Source organism: Micrasema longulum, unplaced genomic scaffold (assembly GCF_059751315.1).
Source record: "Micrasema longulum isolate JH-2025_06_02 unplaced genomic scaffold, ASM5975131v1 h1tg000141l, whole genome shotgun sequence".
Classification (NCBI taxonomy): domain Eukaryota; kingdom Metazoa; phylum Arthropoda; class Insecta; order Trichoptera; family Brachycentridae; genus Micrasema; species Micrasema longulum.
In genome coordinates, this window is record NW_028277347.1 from 1,460,688 (window position 1) to 1,475,939 (window position 15,252).

Sequence of the window (15,252 nt, forward strand, 5' to 3'; positions counted from 1 at the left end):
GTATATGCAACATCTATTGGGAAGAAGAAATCATAAAAAGACTACAAAGACAGTAAAATAAAAATAAAACATTAAAGTTACGGTATGACCTCACTTATTTAATAACACCTAAAACACTCTTAAAACAAACCAAACAATTTAATATAACTGAACTCATTCAACTAGAATCCGTAAAATGTATTCATTAATTAGCCACTGATATAATTGTTATAATTATTTTGTCGGCCTTGTGGTGTAATGGTCAGAGCGTTTGCCTACCATACGAGAGGTCTCGGGTTCGATTCCCAACATGGTTGATATGAAATATTTAATTTATTTATTTATTAACGGACATTGTCCATGTATACAATTTATAAGGTTTAAATATTACAATAAAAGAATAGTTTAAAACATTTTTTAAAAAAAGAAAGAAGCATTGACAAACATAAGGGACATCGAGACAAGATCTGGACTATTTATTTAGTGCTCGTTTAAATCGTTGTAAACTTAAACCAAAAAAGTCCAGATCTTGTCTTGAGTTAACAATACGACAAAGGCGGGTCATTGGAGAATTTAGGCCAAAGTTTAAGCCATTGTTGAATTTTACTTGTCCCAGTAATGATGGAACATTGATTATACCATTTGGTATGCCGAACATATATATGGAGTCAATATTAGTTCTACGTTTTTGTAGACTAGAAATATTTGACATTGACTCTATTTCAGCATAAGAATAATTATCTCTCTCTAGTCCAAGCATCCACGCTATTTTTCGAAGCAAGCGATGTTGGACTGATTCAATCTGATTTATGCGATTGACATAGAATGGAGACCAGACCACTGAGGCATATTCAAGAAGAGGGCGAACAGTTGAGCAATAAAGAGGTTTAAAGGGTGTTTTCCCACTAGAATATTTCATAGTCCTGGGACTGGTACCTGAAGTATCTATATAAGTACTATCATCTTACCTTCGTGTAACAAAAAAATGATCAAGATACGCTGCGATTAGTGTACCAATGTAGTAATGCACCATTGGGTGCGGAAAGAGAATGATGATAATGATGATATAATTTTAGACGAAAAACTAATACTTGAGAAAAAATATAGTGAACCTGGACACAAAATGAGAATATTAGAACTATATCATGTACAGCTTACCCACCACATACCGCACACCGCATCTGAGGACATAAGTCTCCTTGGCGGTGCCCACATACACGGAAAATTTGCTCGTTGTCAAACGAGAAAAGCTGCCCGAAGAAGCTCTCTGAAATCTGGTAGCCTTAGCATCTTTGTGCTGAAAGAAAGTAATCCAGAAGTTCATAATATGTACTTCATTGGATTGAGAAGAAAGGGAAGTGAATTCTTTACTGACTGGGATTAAATTGATTGGACATGATCAATTCGCCGAAATGATTTCAAAACTTTTTAAAAGCCTTGAAATTCTTTTTAGAAGCCACCAGATCTGTAAATCTGACAGGACCTATAACAGGGCCACGGATAGTAGCGAGAAGCTCCATTCGGTAATCATAGAGAAGGGGAAAGGGACAAGACCACAGGATGTGTTCAGAAGATTGGTTAGGATATCCGCAGCAGCACGAAGGGGAGTCAACAATATTAAAAACAAATATTTTTTTAATAAATCTACCATGACCTGATAAAAACTGCGTAGTCCAGTGATCGGGGATAACCCAAAAAAAATCTAAGCGCTGACGGATTGAAGAAAAAAAAAGAAAGGTAACCCTCCCTGAAGAGGAAGATTCCCATCGCGATTGCCAAGCATTAAAAAGAGCATTTAAAGGCATTTTTTATCATATATATATTGTTCTATATCATGTACAACATTTTAAAACGAGACAAAGACAGTCGAGACTAATAAACCTGGAACTAAAGTTATAAAATAAACAACTCGTAAACAAAATACTCAGACAACCTTTACAAAAACATTAAAAATATTCTTGGTAACAATAGAAGATGAATTTAAAAAATAACAAATATTTTGTTAAAAGATTGTAATTCAAATAAAAAAAAAACAAAAACCACAAAAAATTGTTTTAAATCGGTAGAATTTCAATCGAATTTGATACATTGGTAGATTTTTCCCAAAGTTGGTAGATCTACCGAAAATCGATAGCACTGGCAACACTGCCTTTAAAGCGGACATAATCGTCGACCTTACTTGTAAAACTAGTAAAACTCATAAACACAAAACAATTATATTTATGAAATTATAATGTTCACTTGTACGGATTCAAAAGTTTTTCGCACATCTAGATTATTTGAAGTCGTAACAGGAAACGTAAAAATACTGTTTTTCCATTTGTGGATTTGCGAGTTTTACAAGTCAGATCGTCGATATACTTAAAAAATCATTTAAGAATTTTCCTCACTAGGAAAACCCGAAACCATATCAGTGAAAGAAGGAAAATTCAGAACTTTTACCTTTAACAGTCTGAAGATGCTAATTAGAGGGTAAAACCGCTAATTGATCAAATTAATAAGTACGTCAAATATTTCAATTCATAATTTATTATTATATAATTTTTATTTTCTGTTACTTTGTTGTGTGCTAAAGTTTTAGGTTTCAATTTGTCACTGCTTTGATATATTAATATTTTTTACACATTTTGTTAGCATGTACCTATAAATATATTGTGTTTTGTTAATGATTATTTCTGACTTTTCATAAAATGCTTAAGCCACTATAGAAATAAATAAATAATGAATAACTGAATTGTGGTCCCGTGGCAACTATTGCCGACTTACGGATCAAAGGTCCAAAGTTCGAGCACGCTATACCAACATTTATATCCCATTTATTTTCTGGGTCAAAGACTTTTGACTTGAAAAAAATTCAAATAAAGATTTCAAAAATAAAACGCCAAATAAGTTTTAAAGAAATAAAGACCGACGTGTTAAGCCCCTCAAAAACTTAATAAAACAAGATAAAAAATAAATCATGAATTTCTTTTAAAATGAGATTTGTTTTTTCAGGGCGGTATTATTTTTGACAGGGTATCAGCGATACATCCCTTCTCATCTTCTTGGTAATTTTTATTTCCCTCCCCTAATGATGTTTTCATCCCCACGGTATTACCAGCGATCTTCTGATTATACTCCGAAATCCCAAAGCCATGATTTGTTCAAATTATTTATCCCGACGACTTACTTCTTTAATATATTATTCTATGCCGTGCTTATTAAGAAGACTTATAAATATTAAAACTTTATGGGGAATAGAAAACGAATAAAAATGGTAGAAAATACATTTGTTTTGTGAACCCAAAAGCGTCTTCAAATCAAAGTTTAGTGAACATTATTTATGTTTATTAATGTAATTGCATATATAACGTGCATACATATTTACGTGTGAAACCATGTTCATAATTAACGATTTTAAGCCAAATATACTTTAATAATTTATTCAGATAAACAAAAGTATGTATTATTTTTAACATATTACATAAAGAAGTAAGATTTGTGTAATATATGAGTATTTATTTAAGATAAGTAATATTAGTTTTATTAAGTACCTTAAATACAAAACCGGTATTTCTTATATATCTACTCTCACTGCCTCCACCTTCCATGGAATCATTTCTCTACAATACCGCAGAGTGTGTGCGGACCAACTACTGCTTTACAAAATTATGACAGGAATGGTTGACTGTACAGAGCTGCTTGGCTTAATATCAATACATGTGCCAGCCAGGATTTGTAGACGGTACCACCTGTTTCATGTACCAATGAGTAAAACATCGTATGTTAAAAATGCTTTTTTTCGTAGGACTTTTTCAATGTACAATACAAAATTTAAAAACATAGATTACACAAACTTCACTCTGTCAGATTTAAAATTTACACTAAAAATGTATTATGTAACTCAGTAGACATTATAATAATAAATATGTACATCTCCCCTCCCCTCCTTATCATCTCTTCAAGCATTTTTGTCCTTATCCCGTCCAATTTACAGTAACTTAATGTTCTTAAAATTAATATTTAAAAAATCTTTGATAATTGAGTACATGAAAATAACATTTTGATATGTATAAATTGTATGTATTTATTTGATATGTAATATATTTTCTTTACTAACTTTGTATACTATGTGGAAATCTGTTATTAGTTCTGAGTTTATACACTTTATCTGTTTGTTTACTAAAAATATGTATGTAGAACTGTTAATTTCCCTAATAAAATAAATAAATAAAATAATTGTTCACAAAACATATAAATTTTAAAATTTAATTAAACTCTTACGTATAAACAATATAAATACGTACAAAAGTATGAAATTTTCATACTATTTTTTATACCCACAATATTATACTATGTAAAGTATGTATTCCACTACACTAAAAAGTTTTCTGTACATTTATCAATCCAGCAAAGTGTTTTATACATTCTTGAATGTGGAAAAATGTCTAAATATACTTTGCATTGATAAATATATAAAATTAACATATCAAAACGTTTGTGGACAAGAACAGGATAAAAAATATTAAAAAACCCTCTAGGGAGAAATTATCATTGATATATCATAACAGAGATGAAGGAAATTATTCAACGGCGTGTAAAGTGACCAGCCAATGATAGGTCATAAGCCCTGTAATTCCTAGTCTTTTGTATTCTATTCTATGAAATGGTATTCAAATCTGTTGTAATATATTAATAAAATAACGGTGCAAAGCTATGACGCATCAATATAAATATACTGTGTTGCCATATTTGTCAAATATTACCTTCACGTCACTATTGAAAATTGTAACAAATCGGTATGTTTAAATTGGGCATGATTTTTAAGATGTAAATTACAATCTATCATTTCCTTTGATACACGAACCCCATTGATAAGAAAAGGTTACAAAAAATAAAACCCATTTCACATAACCGCCCTTCAAACATCCTGCCTTTTCAAACAGGCGCTACGTTTTGTAAAGGTGTTTTTTTACGGCGTGAAAAGTACGCGTTTGGTGTAGGTACGTTTTACATCTAGGGTTTGACAAAAGACGCCCCAATTTTTGAGACGATTGAGAATAAAAAATTGTGGAAGTAGAAAGTTTCGAAAAGTGACAATAAAACTGATTAAAGATGACGAACAAATAGCAAGAGACGCGTATATATATTTCAGTTTTTTCTTGATTTTCAGTATTCATGATTTTTTTAAATAAGAAAATGCAATGTTTGAAGGTTAAGAACATTAGGCAACAGGTGTGCAATTTGATAGGATAATGCGCTGCTTTAGTGGGTGATATTTGGTTTAGTTTTTGTGTTGTAGGTGATTTTACATGAACCCTTATCAACAAATCCTCTGGTTCTTCCCGAAATTGAGAACGTTTTGTTCTCTGCAATCTTTTTCTTTATAACTTTCAAGTGTACATAAATACATAGTTAAGAAATGTTGATATTTTGTATATAGTTTAATGATTATTACCAGTTAACATTAAGACATCATGTATTAGGTTTGTACTGTTTTAAGACCAAATAAAAAATGCTTTATTGAGGTAGAGTTCGTTAAAAGTTTGGCCAACAACATTTTCCTTTATGCTGCAGAAATATGGACTATCAAAGAAATGGAAAGACGCAAAATTTCCTATTTTGAAAAATGGTGCTGGAGATGCACGCTCGGAATCTCTTGGACAGCTTGAAGCACCAACAAGTATCCGTTTGGAGTTGAACCTTGACGATTGATTATATGGACACGTTGCGCGTGGCAAAAAAACATAGCCCAGAGCGACTGGTCGTGAAGTTGAGGAAGAGGATGATATCCTACACCATAGACTGATCAGGTTAGGATAGCAGAAGGGACCTCAGTGATCAAGGGAGAGCTGGAGAAGCGCGGCTACATCGGGTCACGATTCCCAATCAGACGATTGCGACAGAGAAGCATTTGAGAAAATGTCATATCGGTTATAATAAAGTGTAAAAGTGAGTGGTTTTAAAATGTAATTTTCATATCTTTGTAAGTCATATTTAACCGTTTCAGATTTTGATGAATTCCTGTGGAGATACAAGTATATATTATTTTATATTTTTAAAAATTAAAGCACTTATTTCAAAGCTGAACATTTCAAAAATATTAGTTAATGATACTTCATTAACACTTACTGACTTTTCTATGCCTGCCGGTTTTTAGGCGTATCCGTCTCTTCGTCAGGACACTAATTACACTTATATGCAAAAAGTGTCTTCTAGCATATGTTCTATCAGAACGTTTGTTTTATATTTTTGTGCAATTACTATGGTGAAGGCGTAATTTAAACCGATTTTGATAATTCATAGTGAAACATTTTTTTTTAAAGAACGCCGTGTCATAAGCTACAGAATTTATGAAACATGTGTTATTATTATATAATGTGTATGTTACAGTACTTCTGATATGAACGATGGTTTAACCTAGGAATAATTCAGACAAGGAGTCTTGAATATTTCCCTCCGTGACGCTAACCTCTCGCCTGGATTCCTCCCTCCGCGCCTTCTCCCATTCTTCCCCACACAGCACTCCACTTTTATGAAAAATCCACTTTTATGAATTATGAACGTTGTGCATAATAAGAAAAGTAAAGATTAAATGTAACTCCCATATAAAAAAGGAACTATTTTTGTCAATCTAAAAAAAGTCGAAAATTGTAAAAATGTTGAAAAAGTACTTTTTAGGGTTTTTTGTTTTTTATGATGATTTTTAGTATATTACTATGATCTTTTTACTGAGATAAATTATTTTGTGTTATAATTGGCGTTTAACATTTAAAATAAAAGCGTATATGTTTATCCTGTTTGTGTACCTAATAAAACGTTTTGTAAACCTAAATTAACCAAACATCAATTTCAATCATTAAAATGTAAATAAAGAAAAAGATTATCAAAATTAAAAAACAAAGTTAAAACATGCATGTTAAACGAATTACACACGCACTCCGCTTCTGTGGTAGTTTTGGATCTTTCTCTGAGCCGTGAAGCGCTCGTTTTGCGACAATGTGTCGTCCGCTAATAACTGACCCGTATCTCGTAGATCTAGAATTAATTGTCCGTATGATTACCTTAAGATTCAGTGCTTCAATTAAACAAGTGTGATCATCAAAAAATCCTTAGTAAAAGTTGCCACGCTCAATGGATTATGTATTTATAATTGCGCCACAAACGACAAAGGCCGTTAACGTGAGTTCGAAAATTCTAGAATTTTGCGAATATTTAAAACTATGTTATAGTGCCGTGTAAAACTATTTCTTAAACTATATAGTCAGTAACCAATTCGTGTTATACTAAATGCAGTAAAATAATGCATTATTCTTTAAATTATTTATGTGTGTAATTACGATATTTCGTCAATTGTCGCTACGCAGTGTACTTTTAAACCTTTAATCAGCTTAAAAAACTATCCACTGCGCTTCGTCTCATTTCCCTTGAACAGTTTATAATAATAATAATAATAAAAATCATAGTTTATTAACATAAATATCAATAACTTTATCTACTACATACATACTTAGGTAATAGATTTCTCTGGATCATGTCAAGTCTGCCTAACTAGGTACAACCTGTTTTAAGGCAGACATTTTTATGCAAAAATAAACAATAACACTACTACCTACTAATTAATTTACTATACAGTTATTACAACATTCATTTACTATTCAAGAATGTATTTTGATTAAATTTTCCGATATTTCTCAACCTTAACCCAGTATTCAATTTTTTACAAATTTATTTAATTGAATCCGAGTCATGGTTTTGGAATCTTTGGGTAACATATTGAATATTTTGGGGCTCAGAAACCTGAAATTTCTTTGCCCGAATTCAGATTTTGTAATAGACCCCATGACTCATCCCCTATTTTGACTTCTGGTAGTGTGGAGGTGTTCCTTTTGGAATTTGATAGAATAATTTATTTTCACAAATATTATTATTATAAAAATATACAATTGCCTTTGATCTAAGATTTCAAATTCCTCAAATAACTTGACGCTGAGGTACCTGAAGGGTTTTTCAAAAATTAATTTAATGATTGATTTTTGATCAAATTTGAGAGGTTTTACTATCGATTTAAAAGTGCCTCCCCATTCTTTTATGCCATAAGTTATAATTGAGTTACGTAAAATAAAATATAATGATTGAATAATCTGAAAAGTCACGGTTCCATTTTTCTCCTGAAACATACTACATCAACTCCGAGGTACCTTCGCGCCTATTTCTTCTACGATTGTGCACGGGTCTATTAAATAAGTCTAACTTACTCATCTCCCATAGGCCCAATTTTCCATACCAAAAAAATACGCTTAGAATTGTGGAATCTCAAACAATATCATTTCAAAAACATTTAAGTTTGTAAGTGAAAATTCTTGAATTCTTGAACAGAGAGGGAAATCGTTTTTGAGTCGGGAATATGGAAGTCTAGGCATTTACTAGAATGTTACACAGTGTGTAAAGTGGCCACTTAAACCAGACAATGACAGGTCATAAGCTCTGTAAATGCCTAGACTTCCATATTCCCTACTCAAAAACGTTTTCCCTCTCTGTTGAAATAAATTTAAATATGAACAACTCCCTAGTGAGAAAATCCAGCCAGTCTGCAAGCATTTAAACATACAACATTGTTAGTGAACTATATTCAAAACTTTCCATTATTATCATTTCAAAGTCTCTAGACTGGTAATTGAAGCGTAATTCTGATCATCTTACCTTCATGATACGTTGCGGTTGTTTACTAACGCAGTGCCTCATGACCCATAAGGTGCAACAAATTTATGATGTTGATGATGCTGAAATATTTGTCAAAAAAATCAACCAAATTGACGATTAAATAATAAAGAACTTTTTCATAGCAGATTCTTAAGGGCCTTGAAAAGTCATTAAGCGTCGTTAAAGGTCACTTGTGGTCAACATTCAAACCACCTTAGAGTGTTTCCTGCAACCGTAAATCCAGACTGCACGAACGAAAGGAAGCGTTCTTTTGTATTGTAAAAGGCTCGACAACCCGAATTTCCGCTCCTTCCAGTAAAGCCTCCCCACTCGACTTCCGGTCTTACCACGCAACGCGCCTGCTGGACATCCGGTAACACCGCAACAATATTTCGGGCTTAGAAAAAACATTACGTAAAAAAATGGACTCTGAAATACAAATGACGAGCTTTGAAATATATTTAAATAAAAATATATTTCGTTCATAAAGTATGCATATACTAGTACATACTAATTACTTGTTTTAAAGCAAACGAGATGATCAAAACGGTACTGTGTGAAAATTCTAACGAGAAACCCCATAAGTCGTTTATTTGATAGATACTCAAATGAAATCCTCAAATGTAAATTGAGTAACGATAAGTCTGCCTCGTAGTCTGTTTGGTAGCGCTTTTTGGCATGCTTTAAGTCTTAGGTCGCAATTATGAACGCTATCTTTATCGGTACATATCGAGACTTTGTAAAATAACATCGATATTTATGTACGAAAATGTGTATATTTGTATAAATATTCAAAGTATTTTCATCGGTAACCTGTAATTTAATACGTAGTCGATTCAAAAAGTATGGAAAATTTTGTGTTTTTTCAAAAATTATTTATTTAATATTATGTTCATAAAATTTGTATAAAACCACTCACCAAATATTAATAATATTTTGTCGGCGAGTACAGCCTTAAAAGTAAAACATTACAAAAAACTAACAATTAAATATAAAATCATTTCTCGTAATATTTATTTTTATCAATCTTGCTTAAAAAATAACATTATCCCTAAATTTATATAGTCAAAATTTGTCCAATTTAAACGGTGAGTGGTTTTATACAAATTTTATTAACATAATGTTAAAATGTTGGACCACAAAGTTAATGCTTTGAATATTAATAATTATTTATTTATTCATGAATATCTATTTTTTCACATTCAAAGTAATCCCCACCAGATATTATACACTTGTGCACTTTATTATACACTCGAAGCACTTAAAAAAATCATTTTTTTGTGATCTTGTTCAGCTCCTCGTTCGATGCCGTTTTTGACTCCTCAATCGTAGCGTAGCGTCGTCCTTTCATGGGCCTCTTCAGTTTCGGGAACAAGAATAAGCTACAGGAGGGCAGATCTGTGAAATACGGTGGCTACGGCATTATAGTGTATTGTTTTTTTTTAACAGACCTCGTATGTTTAGAAAAAAAAGTAATCTTGTTGTATTTTTCAAACAAAAAACTAAATTTCACTTTTTTGATAAAAATGAAGATATTATTGTCTTTTCCTCCTATTAAAATATGGACCCAGGTTTAATTACTGACATGACAAAATATATTTTGATAAAAATAAAGATGTGTTTTTTATTTAATTTATTTATTTATTTTATTAAAACTTTTTATTGATAAAACTTTACGGGTTACAAACATTCAACAAAATATTTTTAACAATATTTTGAGTTTGTCCAAATTTTTGTAGACAAGGACTGGATTCAACTCCCTGGAGAGATGTTTATATTAACATATTACAACAGAGATGAAGATCATTTAAGAGAAGGTAATATAGAAGTCTAGGCATCTACAGGGCTTATGACCTGTCAAAGGCTGGTTTAAGTGGCCACGTTACACGCTGTGTAACATTCACCATTCTGCCTATATTTGAACATCTATAGCCCTTCAATTCTTTCATCTGTTGATGTTTGTGAAGTTAAAGAGCTGAAACCTTTATTTATGCGGGTGAGATTCATCTAATTACCTTAGACTTTCAGCAGTTCTGAGTAGGCTTTTGGTACAAACAGTGTCAGCCCGCGCTTCCACAGCATACGTCATGATGGATCTCACACGTGCCTTGTATATTCTGACCTTGCTATCGATACGCATATCCTTATTTCTCCATATTTCATTCCTCAGACACCCTGTCACAGTTGATGCTTTGTTGACCTGCTGTCGGTTTTCTGTGTACAAATCGCTATAACTTGAGATTTCTACTCCCCGGAATCTGAAACTCATAACCTGTTCCTCTGGCTTGTTGTCAATAGTCAGCTTACATTTGACTCAAAGACAAGACTGGATTTGTCTTTGAGAAAGTAATCTAAGTTAGACACTTCTTGATGATTATACTATAATTGTTTTAGTAGGTTTACCAATGACAGGTTATAAGCCCTGTAAATGCCTAGACTTCCATATTCTTCTATTAAAAATATTTTTCCTCTCTGTTGAAATAAATTTCTATTATATTTGTTGCATTTCAAAGAAGTTCAAATCCATATTTAACTTTTTTTTAATACTCGTAGAATTACTATTTACTTTGTATTGTGAAATGCATTTTGCATTTAAAGATTTTATAAATTTACGATTAAGACATTCCTCTTTGGAATTATTTTTTAATATATCCTCTGTTACTACCCATATTATGACGAAGCTATAATTTTCTTTGAAAGGAAGTCATTAATTAAGCTGTCAGTTTCGTTCTATCAGTGAAAGCTTTGCATAAAACTCACTAGGGGGTTGAAACGCCACCCTAAATAAATACATGGCAATATTATTAACAAGTAAAGGATAGTTGCAAGTTAGAAGGCACGGCGTAAATGAAAAAGAAGTAGCCTTTAACTCAGAGTTAATGCCTTGTAAATGAGTTTTTATGGTGCTAAAATTCATTTGAAAGATTTTTCTCGAAGGAAAGTTTTAATGAGAATGAGTTTCGAACGTATTTTCTCTGGAATTTTATTTTAGTACAAGTGTATTAATTATCTCTGAGTAATAAGTCATTCATTAAATACATCAATGTTTGACATAATATAATTGGCGAAAAGGTTTTTTCAGACCAAATTAACAAAAAATATTTTCTCTTTGTTAGTTTTATTTTATTTTTAATATATTTTTATAAGAAGTGATACGTAGTGACCCTACACAAGTATTTTTTTGGGATTGTATTAAGTAATATAAAGACAACTTTAATTAGATTATAACTTTGGTTTATTGAAAATAAAGTTTTTTTGTTGTGATTTTATTTTATTGACATAAACGGCAAATCTGTCTTTTACAAAAATTTATAATACTAACAAATTAAGATTAATTTATTTTTTTTTTAAAAAAACACTAATTTTCTCTTACCTAAGATTTATGAAAAAAATTCAACCTAAAAATCATACAAGATTTTTTTTTTTTTAATTAAATCTAAAATATTACAACAACATATTGAGTAGACAGTTCAAACAATTAAAAAATAAATGCAAAAATCAAATTAAATAATAAAATATTATTTTTTTACTAATAAAACAAGAAAATCATAAATACTGTTTTATACAGCTAGGCAAAGTGAACAAAAAATTGTATTTTTAATGAAATGCATAAATAAATAAATATGATTACCATTCGCCATCTTCAAAATAGTTTTTGAAGGTCAGCATTGTTATCCGCCAAGATGACGGTGTCATCGGCGTATCTTAAGCTAGGGTTTCCTAGGAGAGCGGTGCCCATATCTTAACGGCCGTAGTGAACGGTGATGCGGTGGGTAGCCATCGTAGCGGTGACTGTGGCGTGGTTTTATTTTTTAACGGTGTTACCAACACCGTTTTTATAGGAAACCACTCTCTAGTCACCGTTACGATGGCTGTCCACCGCATCACTGTTTACTACGCCCGTTAAAATACAGGCACCGCTGTTCTAGAAAACCTATTGATTTATGAGACGTTAAGAATGATTAGACAGGTGCCACCGTTTTGTAGCAACAATTTACGGACAGTGTATACTTGTAATGCCATATTAAATAGACTCCATGAACTCGGCAACAGTTATTTCCACGTATCTGATATATTTAGTGTACGGTATTATTCCTATAGAACAAACCTTTAGAGATGGTGAACAGTGATTATATTTATTTGTTAATGCATTTCATAATATATACAGTTTTTTTTCACTTTGCCCAGCTGAATGAAACAGTACTTATGATTTTCTTGTTGTATTACTGTAGAATGTTTTATTATTTAAACTTTCTACTGAATATGCTTTATAATTTTTAGGTTTAATTTTTTTTTTTATAAATCTTGGGTATAAGGTTAGACATGTGCCACCGTTTTGTAGAAACAATTTACGGACAGTGTATACTTGTAATGCCGTATTAAATAGACTCCATGAACTCGGCAATAGTTATTTCCACGTATCTGATATATTTAGTGTAGGGTATTATTCCTATAGAACAAACCTTTAGAGATGGTGAACAGTGATTATATTTATTTGTTAATGCATTTCATAATAAATACAGTTTTTTTTTCACTTTGCCCAGCTGAATGAAACAGTACTTATGATTTTCTTGTTGTATTCCTGTGGAATGTTTTATTATTTAAACTTTCTACTGAATATGCTTTATAATTTTTAGGTTTAATTTTTTTTTATAAATCTTGGGTATAAGGAAATTTATGTTTTAAAAAAAAAAAAAAATATTTAGACAAATATGTTAATATTATAAATGTTTGTAAAGGGCAGATTTGCCGTTTATGTTAATAAAATAAATAATCTTCACTTCTTTAAAGACATAATCGAAGTACATGTTAAACAATATCATCGTCAGTATGCAACCCTATCGTACGCCTCTTCTGATTTTAATTTCATCAGAACAGGCATTACTCATTTTAATTTGAACAGCCTGGTACCAGAAAAGATTTTTTACCAAATCATATCTTATCCTATCTTTGTCGTATATGTTGCGTTCCGTATTCGTAGCAGTTCAGTGTGTTTTATTCTATCAAACGCCTTCCATAATCTATGAAACATGCAAACCCTTCCTTTCGTTGATCGCGACATTTCCGCAGTAGGATGTTGACTGCAAGCTTTGCTTCTCTTGTTCCAAAAGAATTCTTGAAACCTAACTCCACTAATATACACAACATAATTGGCGGCCTCCGTGGTGTAGTGGTCAAGACGCTTGACTCACGCTCGGAAGGTTCCGGGATCGATTCCCAGTGAGAACACAAAAATTAAAAATGTGATTTTTCTCAAGCCTGGGTGTTCTGTGATGTAATTCACCACTGTAATTGGGCCTCCTGGCCTGTTGTGGTGCAAAAAAAAAAAAATAGGCTTCTTAAACGTGATTTTGAGTCTTTTTTCCCCAGCACTAACGGATAAATTTTAAACTCTAAATATTTCAGATTACTAAATTACAACAGGGTTGGAGAATACCTTAAATAAGGGAATATGGAAGTCTAGGCATTTACAGGGCCTATGACCCGTCATTGGCTGGTTTAAGTGGCCACTTTACACACTGTGTAACATTCACCATTTTGCCTATGTTTCAAGATCCATATTTCTTCAATTCTTCCATCTGTTGATTTTAGTGAAGTTAAAGAGCAGAAACATTTATTGTTGTGAAGAGATTCATCCGACTGAATTATTTCACATGAAAACAATTTTCCAATTTTTAAACTTCTTCTTGGACCAGTTGGTTTCATTACAATATTTGAGTTTGTCCAAATGTTCGTAGACAAAAGACTGGATTTCACCCCCCCGGGAGTGATTAAGATTAACAAATTTCAACAAAATGTTACACAGTGTGTAAAGTGGCCACTTAAACCAGCCAATGACGGGTCATAGGCCCCGTAAATGCCTAGACTTCCCTTTTCCCTTATTTAAGGTATTCTCCATCCCTGTTGTATTTGTTAATCTTAATGACTCCCCAGGGAGTGAAATCCAGTCTTTTGTCTACGAACATTTGGACAAACTCAAATATTGTCTAAATATTTCAATTGCCCATATATTTTGAAAGAACAACATCGTAAGAGCTATTAATTTGTGGTCTGCAGATTAATCCAAGGTTAGATCTGTTTTGAATGATTAATTTCAATAACACAAATATTTTTTTGATTTACAAAAGGTGAAAATTATGAAATATGTGTACGCTTGAATAAAAAATAGTAGAAATCAAATTACAAAAAATAATTGTTGATTAATTTCGTCAATACATAGTTTTATTTAATGATTTCATCACCTACGTAATTTGGCAAATGAATCAATTCAATTATCGGAAGAACGGTTTCGACATGATTTAATTAAAATGCTATTTCTCCCCTGTTAGTCAATTTCAGGTTGTTGGAAATACGTCCGTTTTAAATAAAAAACAATATAAAGTTTTTAAATCAATCATGATTTCGATTCCCTAAGTTTTCATTGGCAGTATTTGTTCAAAAACTAACTTTTGTAATCAGTGTTAACACAATTTGTGTTCGTTTTTTTCCAAATTTTTATATGAGCACTAAAAGTAAAAAATAATGGTTAAGGTGAAAAATACGGATTCGTCAATTAATTATTTTTCTTTCGTCATCCGAAAGAAATTTTTC